The sequence below is a fragment of the Neophocaena asiaeorientalis genome, unplaced genomic scaffold, assembly GCF_003031525.2.
Source record: "Neophocaena asiaeorientalis asiaeorientalis breed wild unplaced genomic scaffold, Neophocaena_asiaeorientalis_V1.1 scaffold479, whole genome shotgun sequence".
NCBI lineage: Eukaryota > Metazoa > Chordata > Mammalia > Artiodactyla > Phocoenidae > Neophocaena > Neophocaena asiaeorientalis.
In genome coordinates, this window is record NW_020173774.1 from 4,489,597 (window position 1) to 4,502,174 (window position 12,578).

The following is a 12,578-nucleotide window of genomic DNA, read 5'->3' on the forward strand; positions in this document are numbered from 1 at the left end:
CGAGCGAGCGAGCGAGCGAGAGAGCCAGCGAGCCAGCAAGCCGGGGAGCGGGCGACGGGCAGGACTGCAGCGTGCCTCTCCCGGCCCCGCACGCGCCGCCCGGACAGACCCACGGCCAAGTGCGGCGAGGGGCCTGGCGCGCGCCACGGCGGGGCCGAGGTTCGGTCCAGGGCTAGGCGCCGCCAGGCAGGGGCGCTGGGACCCACCAGCACCCAAACTCTGACTCACACACCCTCGCAGCTCACACGTGGACGGGGAGACAAAGACACGCACGGAGCCCAGGAAACTAGAGGCGCGCTCACGCCGGCCCGCGGAGGTGTGCGGGAGGGCGAGGGAGGCGCTGGCCGAAGCAGGAGCACAGAAGCAGCCTAGGGCATGTTTCCAGAGGCGGCCAGAGGGCAGAGAGGGAGCGCATCGACTCACTGAACAGATGAAAAGACTGAGGCCCGGCCACAAGGGAGCCATAGAAAGTTGAGCCCGGTAGTCACAAAGAAACACACACACGGGGCCATAGATACACCAACAAACAGACTTACACAAACACAGAAGCCTCACCCGACCGCCCCCAGCCCTGTTCCCCCCCTCCCCGCGCAGATCCCAGAAAGGGGTGGGGGGAGAGGAGGAGTCTTGGGCCAGAAGCTTTGTCCCGGTGACAGGCCCAGCCAGACACCGGCCCACATTCCCTGCCCACATTCCCTGCCGAGCTGCCGGAGGCTGGGCTGGGACCTGGGGGTGGGGGGCACACCAGTGACCCTGTGGGAGTCTAACCCTAATTTAACCCCAGGGCACATTGGCCTTCCCCCACCCCAGCTCTGTCTCTAGGGAGGGAGGCTCCTCAGGGGAAGATTCCAAAGTCCAGGGCCTGGCTGGGAAGCAGCCTGCTGCCAGCCCCCATCTCCTGCATCACGCGGGGTCGGGTGCGGTAGTGGGGGGCGGTTGGGGGGACTGAGGTGGGGAGAGCTGGAGGGCACCTGGGCTTAGGGGCAGGCCTATGGGGCTGACATGGGTCCCAGGCTTCCACCTTCACCACCTTGCTGATCCTCAAAACTACCAGTCATCTGCCACGACAGCATTATTATCCCCATTTCACTGTGAGGAAACTGAGATCTGGGAAAAGGAAGTGACAGGCCTCTGGGTCACATGACCGTTACATGGCAGCACCAAGACCTCATTCCCGTGGTGTTTCCTCTACACTGCAGTGTCATCCTCTCAGCCATGACAGCTCATCTGAGCCTGCCCCAGACAGATGGGCTTCCCACACGCCGCAGGTCACCGGACCCAGCCTCCGGGGGGTTGGGGCAGGGCAAAGGCCACCCACTTTCCTCTGTTTACAGCTTCAAATATCGGGACATCTAATAATTTGGGAAGGGGCTGTTAGAAAATTAGTCCTCTCCAGGGTACCCCGTCAGGTGAGCCTCTTCTCCAGAAGAATCTTGGAGTTGCCCTCCCCTCTAGGACTCCACCCCCTCGCTCCCACCCAGCGGCGGGACGAGCTGAGTCAAGTACAGATGAGTCAGGACTTTCCCATCTCACACCTCCCCCCTTTGCCCCTCAGGGGTCTGCCCCAGATCCCAGAGATCCCCGTCCTCCTCTAGCACTCACAGTCCCCGGAAGAGACCTGGAAAACCTTGGGGATGGGAAGCAGGAAAACTGATTCCTGGTGGGTGCAGTTTTTAAACAAACAGTGAAGGGGCTTCCTGGCACCAGGCCAGGAGCCCCCGAGGTGGGTGAAAGGACAGGGATGGAGCTCTGGGAACACAGCGCTGTGGTTGCCTCTTAGGGGGTAGGGGGGGGAGCAGTGACATGTGCTCACAAACAGGGAGCAGGTGCCAGTCTCCTGAGTGAAGAGGCCAGGGGCAGACCTATGAGAATGGAGCCCAGGAGGCTGCTGAGACAAAGCCTGCCTGAGATATTGCCCTCCTGGTGCAACGTGGGGTGCGGGGTTGGGGGTGGAGGGCAGTGACCTAAGGGTTAAAGTGCGCCTGACCTCAGCTGGGGGAGGGAGACCAGGAAGGCTTCGAGGGCAACCTGCCTACTTCCAGCTGCCCCCACCTTGGGAGCCTCTCCTTGGTTCACCAGCCAGCCCACCAGTCTTATTGCCCAGCTCAGAACCATCCCAAAGAGGCAGTGAAAACACGCTTGGAGGGTCCATGCTTCCACACGCAGTGGGCAGACACCTCTGGAGAGGAAGTGGGCTGCTAGGACCCTGTGGTAGCTGAAAGAACAGGAACCTGCTGGGAGTATTAGTGGTGGGATCCTCAGCCTCTGACTCGGGGAGAGGCAGCACTCAAGACAACAAGGTCCCAAGTCCCCTTTCTCTTGGGTGTCGGGACTCCTTGGTCCCTAGAAGCTCTCCTCTACCACCCAGGTCACTTCCTCTTCCTGAGGTGGTGACTCAGCCGGGTGGGGAGGTCAAGGATTCAGAGCCCAGCAGGAAATCTGCTCAAGAACCAAGGTGTTGCTCTGGGACCCTCTGTGTGGGGACTTCCAGGCTTGGGGGGCCTTCCCCTCACCCTGGTTCCTAGCAGCTCTCCCCACTTCCGCCCACCTCCTGCCAAAGGAGACCATGCAAATCAACCATTTTGTCTGGGAGTTTCCAGCCCTACCCCACCTGCAGCCCCAGGGTGATGTCAAGGCAACCCTAACCCTGCTGGGACATGGGAACTCCTGGCCCCAGACCTTGCAGTCTGGGGTCCTGGAACAGGGTGCTTCTGGTGGGGATTCTACCCTTCTGGAAACCACCAGACCAAGTGGCATTGCCTAGACAAGCCAGAGGTCACCTCACTTGGCTCCCGTAGCCAGTGCCCAAGTGGCCAGGCCTTGGGAAGCAGTCACGGCCTGGCAGTAGGGTGCCCCCAAATGCTACTGCCCAATCTCTGGCTGCTGCCTTCCCCGGGGGGAGGGGGAGGGGGGGGCACAAGGAAACAAGACAGGGCAGGAAGCCCAGGCAGGCAGCGGGCACTCTGGGCCAGGCACAAACAGCCAACACAGGAAACCACAGCCCACTCCCGCCCACCCCACCCCACCCACCCAAAGCTCTGGAAGAAGGGAGTGCCCAAAGCCTGGTACCCCTGCAGGGGCAAGGGCTAGGGGTTAGCCTGGGGCAAGGGAGGAGCAAGCAGCTCTCCAGTCCTCTCTCTGCCCCAGACCCTACCTCGGGAAGGGGAGAGGAAGCCAGGCTGGCAGGGGTGGTGCTGCCTCTTTAAATCCACCGAAATCCTGAGCTAGGCCCAACCCAGCTCTGGTTTCACAGGAAGGAAAGGAGCTCAGGAGCCAGTAGGGCAGGCAGCGGTGGCTGGAATTAGCCCCACCGGCCCAAATATATCTGGTCTCCGCCTGCCACCCCACTGGCACTTCCTGCCCCCTGGCACCTACACCACCCTGGGGGTGGGAGAGGGTCTAGGTGCTACTCCCCACCCTGTGGGAAACCCCAATCTCCCCAGATGCCCTGTCGCTGGGTACACGTGTTGGCAGGTGGCGTCTCAAGCCTGGATTCCCAGAAGGGAGGAATGGGCAGGGTAGCTCCCTGTGGGCCCTCACCTGGCCTCTATCCTCCAAGGGGTTAATCTGGCCCTTTTTTTTGGGGGGGGGGATTAGGGGTGGCCCAGGAACCTCCTCCAAACTGCCTGACTGCCTGGCGGCTGGGAACAATGGGGCCATTGTGGGAGTTGCGAGTGTGGGCAGACTGCTGGCACAGGCAGTGCACCATGGGGCGCGGGACCTCACCCAGAGCCCGCCTGCCCGCTCTGCTCTCTCCCCCAGGTACTGCCAGCGTCAGAGGCATCCTCCCAGCCCTCACTTCGCAGGCCTGGCCCAAACTCTTGGCACCAGCAGCAGCTGGAGGGCCCTCGGGCTCTGCCCACATTGACATCCAGACTGCTGTGACCCTACAGGAAGCAGGGGCATGTGGGCCAGGACGGGTGGGGGTGGGGGCTGATGAGACAGGATGTATGGCTGTGATCCTCCCGCAGGGAAGACAGGAAGGCCAAATGGGGTTTCTGGTGTCAGTCCTGGCACCCTCAGGCAAGAAGGGCTTAAGGGATTGTGAGAGCAGTGCCAGGCAGGGTCCCCTGACCCCAGGCCTCCGTTCCTACACTCATTCCATAGACCTGCTCCCTGAGGAGGCCCAGTCCTGTCAGCCTCGCCCTCTGGGGCTGGGACACTGGCAGTGTGAGTGATGCAGTGGAATGAGAACCAGGTTTGCAGTCAGGCCAACAAGGATGCCAATCACATCCCACCCCTTCTGAGCGACGGGACCTTGTCCATCCCTTCAGCCCTCTGAGCCTCAGTTTCCTCATCTGCAAAATGAGGATCAATACATCGAGTGAGATACTAGTAGTGAAACCATCTGACAGAATGCCTGTGACATACTTGGCCCTCAACAAACCACCTCTGGCCATGATGTCCCCTTCTTTACACCCTACATGGCACCCAAATCCGTGGGCATTTGGTAAAGATGCCAAATCTCGAGATTTTTGGCATTTTAAAGATGGCACTCTCGAGATATTTGCTCTTGAGTATCCAAGGGATCGGGGCCCATGGGCATCATCCCAGTGGTATCAAGTACAAAAACTTGGCTTTTTCTCTGTCGTCACAGAGGCCAGCTCCCTCAGCTAGCACTCCCCTGGGCATCACTGGGTTTATCGACATACACTCAAACCCAGAGCATGAACCCAGAGAGCAGTTATCCACTCTCTTAGCCTCAGGGCTGTCTCAAAAGCCCAGGAGAAAAGCAAAGGGGAGTTTCCTTTCAACAGTGGCCCAAGTCCCATCCCCTCCACCAGCCACCCCTCTCCCCGACCTACTCCTTGGCAGTCTCCGTGCAGGGTCTGGGCTGGGCAGAAGCTGGAGCCTACTTTCTTGCCATGGGCCTCTTTAAAGAGTGGAGGGTCTGAGAGGAAAAGAAGAGCAACTGGGACAAGCAGTTCTGAAAGTAGAGGTCCAGAGAGAAGACCTGTGCTCTTCTCAACTAGAGAGGGCTGTCCCTCTCAGGGTGGCTCCACAGCCCCCAAAGGGTTAACAAGGCCCTAAAAATAACCTGCTCCCAGCAGGACCTGCTGATTGGAACCCTCCAGCCATCTGTTCCCATTTTCTCCTGTTCACATTGGAACATCTGAAACCAGCCCCAGAGCCCCAGCCCGATCCCAAAAATAGCCCCAGCCTGCCCAAGGAACAGGCCCCAGGGGCTGGGCAAAAGCGGCATGGCCAGCCCAGCAGTGAGGCATGGCCCAGGCCAACACTGAGCCCTCATTCCCAGGCCCATGGAAGGGAGGTGTTCCCTCTGTTCCCAGAAGGAGATGGTCAGTAGACCCAGGGGCTCCAGCCCACCCACCTTGGTACCAGGCCAGAGAAGGTACCCAAGAACCCTGGTATCCCAGGCACTCTGCCACATCTGAATCCACTTTCTCCAGAGATTTGGACACGCACTTCCCAGAAGACCAAACCACTTATCTGCAGAGCTTCCCTCTTTGTGGGCACACCATCCCTGCTGCCCAGTGCTGGGCTCCTCACCCAGAAGTTCCCAAGCCTTAGCCCCTCCATCATCCGACTCTCATCCCGGGGCCTTTCGGAGCCTTGCTCACCCAGAGTCACTCAGCATTCTCCCCTGGCCTGCCCCAGGGCACACAGGGTTGAAACAGAGCTTTACCCAGCCCTGCCCACACTCACCCACGCCGCAGAGGAAAGGATTCTGGGGGTGTCCTCTGGATGCTGATATGACCCCACCCCTCCTCTGGGCTTCAGGATGGGCTTCTGCCCATCTGTGTGCAGCAGGTGCCAGGCATGCCCATCTGGGCTTCTATACGTATCACAGGCCTGGGCACTGCCGTGCCACGCTCAGAGAAGATGCCCAGACAGGGTACAGGGAATCCAGTGGACCCTGGGCCCCAAGGCAGGCCTAACAGCTGCCATCCATGTAACAGCCCCACGCTGCTACTTTTCTCCCCAAAGAAGGTCCCTGACCCCTTAGGCCAGGAAAGAGAGGAGGCAGCCATCTAAGCCATTTAAGAACAGAGTGTCTTAATGGCTGTTCAGCCTGGTGAAGGAACAGAGCATCAGGGGATGGGATGGTGGGAGGGGTGTTGCAGCTGATCTGAGCTAATAGCATGGGGGAGGGAGGGCTCAGCCCTGAGAAGTGCTGGGAGATGTGGAGGGAGACAGGCCCTAAGACCTCAGACCCCTCTCCAGGCGCATGGCTATTCGGCAAACTTGCAACCAAGATGTTAGTTTCCCCTCAGTGGGGAAACTGAGGCAGCAAGAAGGTGAGTCTGGATGGGTATTAGAATCTAGGAGTCTGAAGTGTTGGAAAGGCTGTCTCTTCCCCACCATCCATACTCTCCCCACCCCCATCAATTCTTCCCCTGCTAAAGCCCCCAGGAGGACCATGAGTTCCTATGAAGAGCTGTGACTAATAATAATGAGGAGGATCTCTAATATTTATTGAGCATTTACTCTGTAACATCAAGCTGTCCTGAAGGCTTCACATGCATTATTTAATTTAATCCTCTAATTTAGTACTCTACAAGAAAGTTCTCTTGTTATCCCCACTTTACAGATAAGAAAACCGAGGCCCAGGGAAGTTGAGTAATTTGCCTGAGGCACACAGTCCAAAATTAGAAGAGTCAGGATTTGAACTCAGACACTCCAGCAGCTGGGCTATTAACGATTTCACAATACACGTTCACCCTGGTAGCAGCCCTCTGTGCTATGATGAAAGAATGGTGCCTCACCCCCTCATTCCATACTCCCTCCAACCCCAATGCACACCAGGTCCTAGCTAGAGGCCACAGTTCCTGCCCAGGGAAGAGATCAGAGAGGCCACCACTCCCCAACCCCCTCAACACAGGTGCCTGGCCCACTAGGGTTCTGAGAGCAGAGTTCTTGGGCCACCCCAGCCCCATCTACCCCCAATCTGTTACATCGTCACCCATCCTGGTCCCTAAGAGTCTGGGGAAGGAGCTAGGCAAGTTACCATGACAACAGCACAGGCCCCTGCTGAGAGGCCCAGAGGCAGGAAGAGTCTCCGCAGGTGGGGGTCAAAGGTCAAGTGGGACTCACTAGTGACGAGTGGAGTCCCAGCCCTGCCCCCCCCCACCCCGCCCCTGCTCAGCCCCACCTGGCACTGCCCCCCACTTTTTTCATTGCCTGAGTTGGGAGCAGGATCACTTCCTCTGCGTCCCTGAGGGGTGGTGGCCTCCAGCAGGGAGGGTGGGGGGACTCGAAGCCCCTCCCTCCTGGGGACAGTCTAGGAGAAGTGCCTCCTCGCAGCCCTCCGCTTTCTCCAGCTTTCCCTAGTCAGACCAGGAGCCTACAGGCAGGCGTGTTTGTTGTGAATTCAGGGAGTTGTTGCTAAGTAAGAGCCTCTGTGTGTGCGTGTGTCTGTGTGTCTGTGTGTGCGTCTAGGGGCCAGGGCAGAAACCACATTACTGTGGCCGGTAGCCACCCTGGCTTTGACTCAGCCAGCTGAGGCCAAAGCCAGCAGGCGAAGGGGAGCAAGAACTTGGGATGCCCGGGAAGGAAACCGTACCTTGCCCTCCAGGGGTGACCAGGCTGGGGCTCCCCACCACCCACCCTGGCTGGGACTTTCACTGGAGCAGCAGCTGTGGCGCTTTAACCCTTCCTGTCCCGGCCCCGCCCCCATCCCCTACCGGGTTCCAGGTTGTAGGCAGTCAGCACCCTCTCCTCCGGGGGGAGGAGAATGAAAGGAGAAGTGGGGGCAGAGAGCCAGGAGGAGGGCGCCCGAGACAAAAAGCCAAGCAGGAGGCAACGGCAGAGGCAGACAGAGCTGAGCGAGGAGGCTGTGAGGACACACATAAGCACACAGACCTCTCACCTCAGGATAATGCGTGTCGGGCTCAGGCTCAAGGGTGTGATCTGGGCTGGGGCTCCCTGTGGAGAGAGGGTCACAGCTAGAAGCCCCAGGCCAGCAATCTCTACCCCTGCTCCTCCCAGAGCCCCAGCCCCACCCCCAGCATGCACACCACTAAGCTTGTACACACAGACGGGCCTGCAGCTCCAGGAAGTCCCTGAGCTACTTGGACACCACCCCCCCTCCACGACTTCTGTGGATTGGCTGGGAGCCAGGCCTGACCCAGCGGCCCCACCGCACAGCTCCCCCTCCCTCCCCTGCAAGCAGGAAAGGAGAAGGCGCTAGAGATGCCTTAGAGCTCCCTCAGAGCTCAGCCCACAGGGAGAGGGGGGAGGACTCCCACGGCCTGGCCTGAGGACCCGGGTGGAGGGATGGATGGGGAGGCCTGAGGACCCCAGCTTCCAGCACCAGCCACCCCGGGGTTATCCTGTGTCAAGGAGAAGAATGGTGTGGGTCCTGTGTCCCCATGTGGTCTCTCCTGTCCCCTGAAGATGCCCCTGGGGACCGGGCTTGGCTGGGAGGGCCTAGGGTGAGAGAATCAGGCTTAGTAGTTCAGTAGGAGGGGGCTGGGTGAAGCTCCCACAGGCAGGCGGGAGGGAGGCTGGTGGCTGGGCTCAGTTTGTACTGGGGGTCAAAGGGGAGTTCTTTTCCGAAGAATTCTGGGAGAGACGCCAACTAGAGCAAGCTGCTAACCACCCCTCCCTCTCTCTCACTGCACTGGGTGGGGGGGTGTCCCTGCCAACCAGACTTAACCCTCTCCAGCCTGTGGTGCTCCCAGGCACATGACAGGGGAGTTGGGGAAGGTCCTGCTGGGCTCAACTTCCAGTTCTAGGGGGCAAGCACAGGGTGTCTGCCAGAACATGGTACCACGAGGCCCCATCTGGTACTGCCCCGCCCTGCAGCCACCTGGGTGACTCTTCTGGGCTCATCTCCTGAAGGTGTCTGCAGTGATGTGTGTGTGCGTGTCTCAGAGACAGAGATTGAGAAACAAACTGAAAATTCCTCGCCAAGGCCCTCCCCCTGCTGGGTCACTGAGCACTGTGCCAACCTGTGCCTCTACCCCTCCCTTCCGCCCACTGAGTCCTGGGACCAGAGGCCATGGGAAGGGGGTTTATAAACAGACAACCTTTCTCTCTGCCCACTGCATGCTGCTGTCTCCATAGGCCCTTGACTCCGACAAACAGCCCCTGCCCCAACCCTCTTCTTCACTGATTTGCTACAAGTGCTTCAAGTATTCAATTATAGCCTGAGATCCCAGGGTGGGAAACTGAGTCACAGCGAGGCATCAGGGATTCCAAGGGCCCGCATCCCATGCACACATAACTCTACTAACACAACTCTTGCTTTGGCAAAAAAAGACAGAAAGCTCCCCTTAGCAATCCCCACCCCCCTCCTGTAAAACACGATTAAGGTCAGACATCAAGAAGGACTTCCCAGGGTCAAGGCTACAATGGTAGCTGGCCTCACAACCAACGCTTCATATTTCTGGGGTGGCACATCACCACCCACCCCCGCCCCAGCGTTCCAGGCCCCTCTGTCTTCTGCTCAGGCTGGAAATATGAGTGTCTTGTCTTGTTTTGCTGTCTGCCCCTAGCTAGCAAAGCCAACTTTTCTGAACTTTAGCCACCAAGCTCCCAGGTCTGATGTGGCTGGCTGTTTCTTGTCCCCAATGAAGCAAGTGACCCCAAGGGTAGAGGGTTAACTCCCTTTCCCCAGCCCTTTCTGGAGAGCACTGGGCTGCCCTGTGACAGTCCCCACGATATCACCAGGACAAGAAGAGGATGGACTGGGAGTATTGGGATCCCTTAAGGTGCCGGGTGTCCGTGAAGGGCAGAGGAAGAGAGCCCAGCCTTGGGGACAGTTTATCCCAAAGTCTCCCCACTGCACAATTTCTCTCCAAGGACCACAGAACTGCCAGAAGCCTTGGCCTCGCTCCAAGAAACCTCCCTATCAAAGGACAGAGAACTCCATGTCCCAGGGAGCTATGGGGAGACCTGTGGCTACGCACCCCAGACATGTTCTGAGGGAGGAGGATAGAGGCGGCAACAGAAGCGGAGCGCACTGAGTGCACGCACGTACGCACACACGCACATGCATCAGAGACACAATCCCGAGCACACATACTCCTCAGATACTCCCAGACGTGTATCTGAGAGAGAAACAGACACAACCCCCAAAGACACACATCCAGGATACCTCTTTAAAATAACCCAAACTCCCCAAAAAAGACTCCTTAAGACCTGTAGAGGCTCCCATACTCAGAGAAGGCCAAAGAGAGCTCGGGAAACACAAATGACATCAGCCAGTCACACAGAACTACTGACAGACAGAAGACAGACCCACACTGGGATACACAAGCACACACACAGGGTAGTATGCACATGGCCATGTGCTAGCACACAAACTCACACACACACACACAGACACACACATGAAGTCAGATTAGAGGACTAAATTCTGGGCTAGTGGGGAGGAGGGGAGTCAGAGCAGTGGGGTGGAGAAGTACTCAGGGATTTCAAAACAATCCTGGTTTCGAAATGCTGGAAATGCTGGATTCAGGGCCATTCTCAGTTGAGGCTGGAGGGTGGAGAGTGAAGGGGAGGGGGAAGACAGGCCAGCGCAGGGCCACCAGCCCATTGGAAGAGGGACTTGGACAGAGGGCATCCCAGCCCCTGGGCATGGGGACTAGGCCAGACACCAAAGTTAGGAGGGGCAGGTGGCCCAGGGCCAGGCAGGGAGGGCCTGGGGTGGAAAGGAGGCAGAGAAGGAGAGGCCTCCACTTTAGCCACTGACTGGAGAAGAAAGAAGGCGAAGGAACCTACCTGGGCCCTTCCCCGACCCGTGGGTGGGTGGTGGTGGCCACCTTCCCCCCTACAGAGTGGTAGCTGGCTCCCCTTCCCCGCCAGCTAGCAGAGCCCCAAGGCAGGCCTAAAGCTAGGGGTCAGAGGGTGTGGGAGGACAGCAAGGGCCTTCCAGGGGACCCAGGACCACCCACACTCAGGGCAGGGTGGGGGACATCTCCCTGGGAAGCCAGAGCTTCCTACCTGGGTTCCCAGAGAGGGGAGCTCTTCGGGAGGCTGAGGCACTACAACAGACCCCCACATCCAGGAAGTCACCCCTCTCCTCCCAGGGCACCAGGATGCCCTTACTGCCCCTCCCCCAACCTCCAGGGAAAGTCCGCAGCTCTCTCCCAGGGAGGGGAGGTCAAGCCAGGCTGGGGGTGGGGCCCTGGAGGCCTGGCCCTGGCACCCAGCAGAGGAAATGCCAGGCCTTAACTCCAGGCTGCCTTCAGGGAGGCCCATCCAAGGGACATGCAGCACCTCTAGTGCTGCAGCTTTCTTCCCCTTGCCCCTCAGCTCCTAGCCTCTGGCTACCTGGCCCTCCAACTGGCTCCAGCCCAAGCTATGGTAGTTAGAGGGTGGGACCTGGGGAAACTTAGCGCCCCTGGAGGAGCCTCTACCAGCTTCATCCTGGCCCCTTGGCCAGAGTCTCCTCGCCCCAGATCCCTGGAGGCAGCCCCCACAGTGTGGCTTACAGGTGGGCAGCTGGTGGGGCTGGCAGGCAGGGGCACAGATGCCAAGCTAGAGCAGCCAGGTGCTCAACAGGTTGAGCCAGTCCCTGGAACAGCCAGCCCCACCCCAGGGAGAGCAGGCCTGGCAGAGGCTCCCTGCCCGCGGCACCCAGCCTGTACCCGCTTGGCTCCCACGGCTGCCCACTTTCCCACGGTGCCATCCCCTCTGCCCCCTCCCCCGAGGTCAGCAAGCAAGCAGTGCCCAGGGTTCCTGGCACAGGGAAAGGATGCCGTTTCCCCGTCACCCCTGGGTGCCCAGGCTCTTGGAGTGCCTCACTACCAGCAACCAAGGAGCCCCCAGAAGAGTAAACATGGCATCAGGCCAAAAAGAACTCCGAAGTGCCCCCTACCTCCTTGCAGGCCTCCTCCAGTCCTGGGCAGACTGGACACTCAGACACCCTGGCTCCCCACAGCTGCCCCCCCAGGGCGCTGGGACAGAACTTCAGCCGGTGGCGCCAGAGGCAGTGCAGCGGCCCCCAGCTCCTGTCTTAGACTCCCTGGAGGAGGGGCTGCTGAGCTGGGTGACTGCTGGCTCCCTCCACTCCTGCCAGAGCTGCTGCTGCCTGCAACCCTGCTCCTTTCCTTCCACCCCACTCCTGGGCTCCACGCAGCTCCATCCCGGCCCCTCCCCCTACAGGCAGGCAGCCCCCTTTGCAGGCATCTCCTTTAATCTAAAGCAGGTGCCAGGCATTCCAGCCCTTGCTGAGTCGACACTGCCACCCACTAGGCCTCTGCCCAGAAGGCTATTGCCCTGCCTCTTCATGGAAGTTGAGTCTACGGCCCAGGGCTCCTGCTTAACTGAAATACCCAGAAGTTGGGAGGCAGACACTACCCAAAGGGAATCACGGGTGCCCAACACAGACTCAATAAGCAAGTTCTCTAGGTCGCACATTACCACTGCTGTGATCAATTGTGGACCACCAACACTAATCCTTCTCCAGGACTCTGTAATCTCTTCCCACCTGGACCCTCAACCTCAGTAATTAGAGACTCGGAGCCTCCATACGGACCTCCAGAAACCATCTCTAGCGTGAGGCCCCTGCTACCCCGAGCACAAGAGTCACACTGGATCCAAGGTTATATAGGTATTCTCCCCTTCAGGAGCACCCCTTCCAGCATTAACCCCTGCCCCCCCCCCCC

General features: G+C 59.3%; 1 protein-coding gene across 4 annotated transcripts in view; it reads right to left on the reverse strand.

Moving 5' to 3' along the window:
- BCL9L (BCL9 like) overlaps positions 1–12,578 on the reverse strand; it is a 26,129-nt gene that overhangs the window by 11,140 nt on the left and 2,411 nt on the right. For 2 of the 4 annotated variants that reach the window (XM_024751665.1, XM_024751668.1), the window contains exon 2: positions 7,832–7,887. The exons of the other annotated variants lie outside the window; for them this stretch is intronic. The gene's annotated coding sequence lies outside the window, so the exon portion shown is untranslated. The remainder of the gene's footprint in view (positions 1–7,831; positions 7,888–12,578) is intronic. 4 annotated transcript variants of the gene reach the window in all.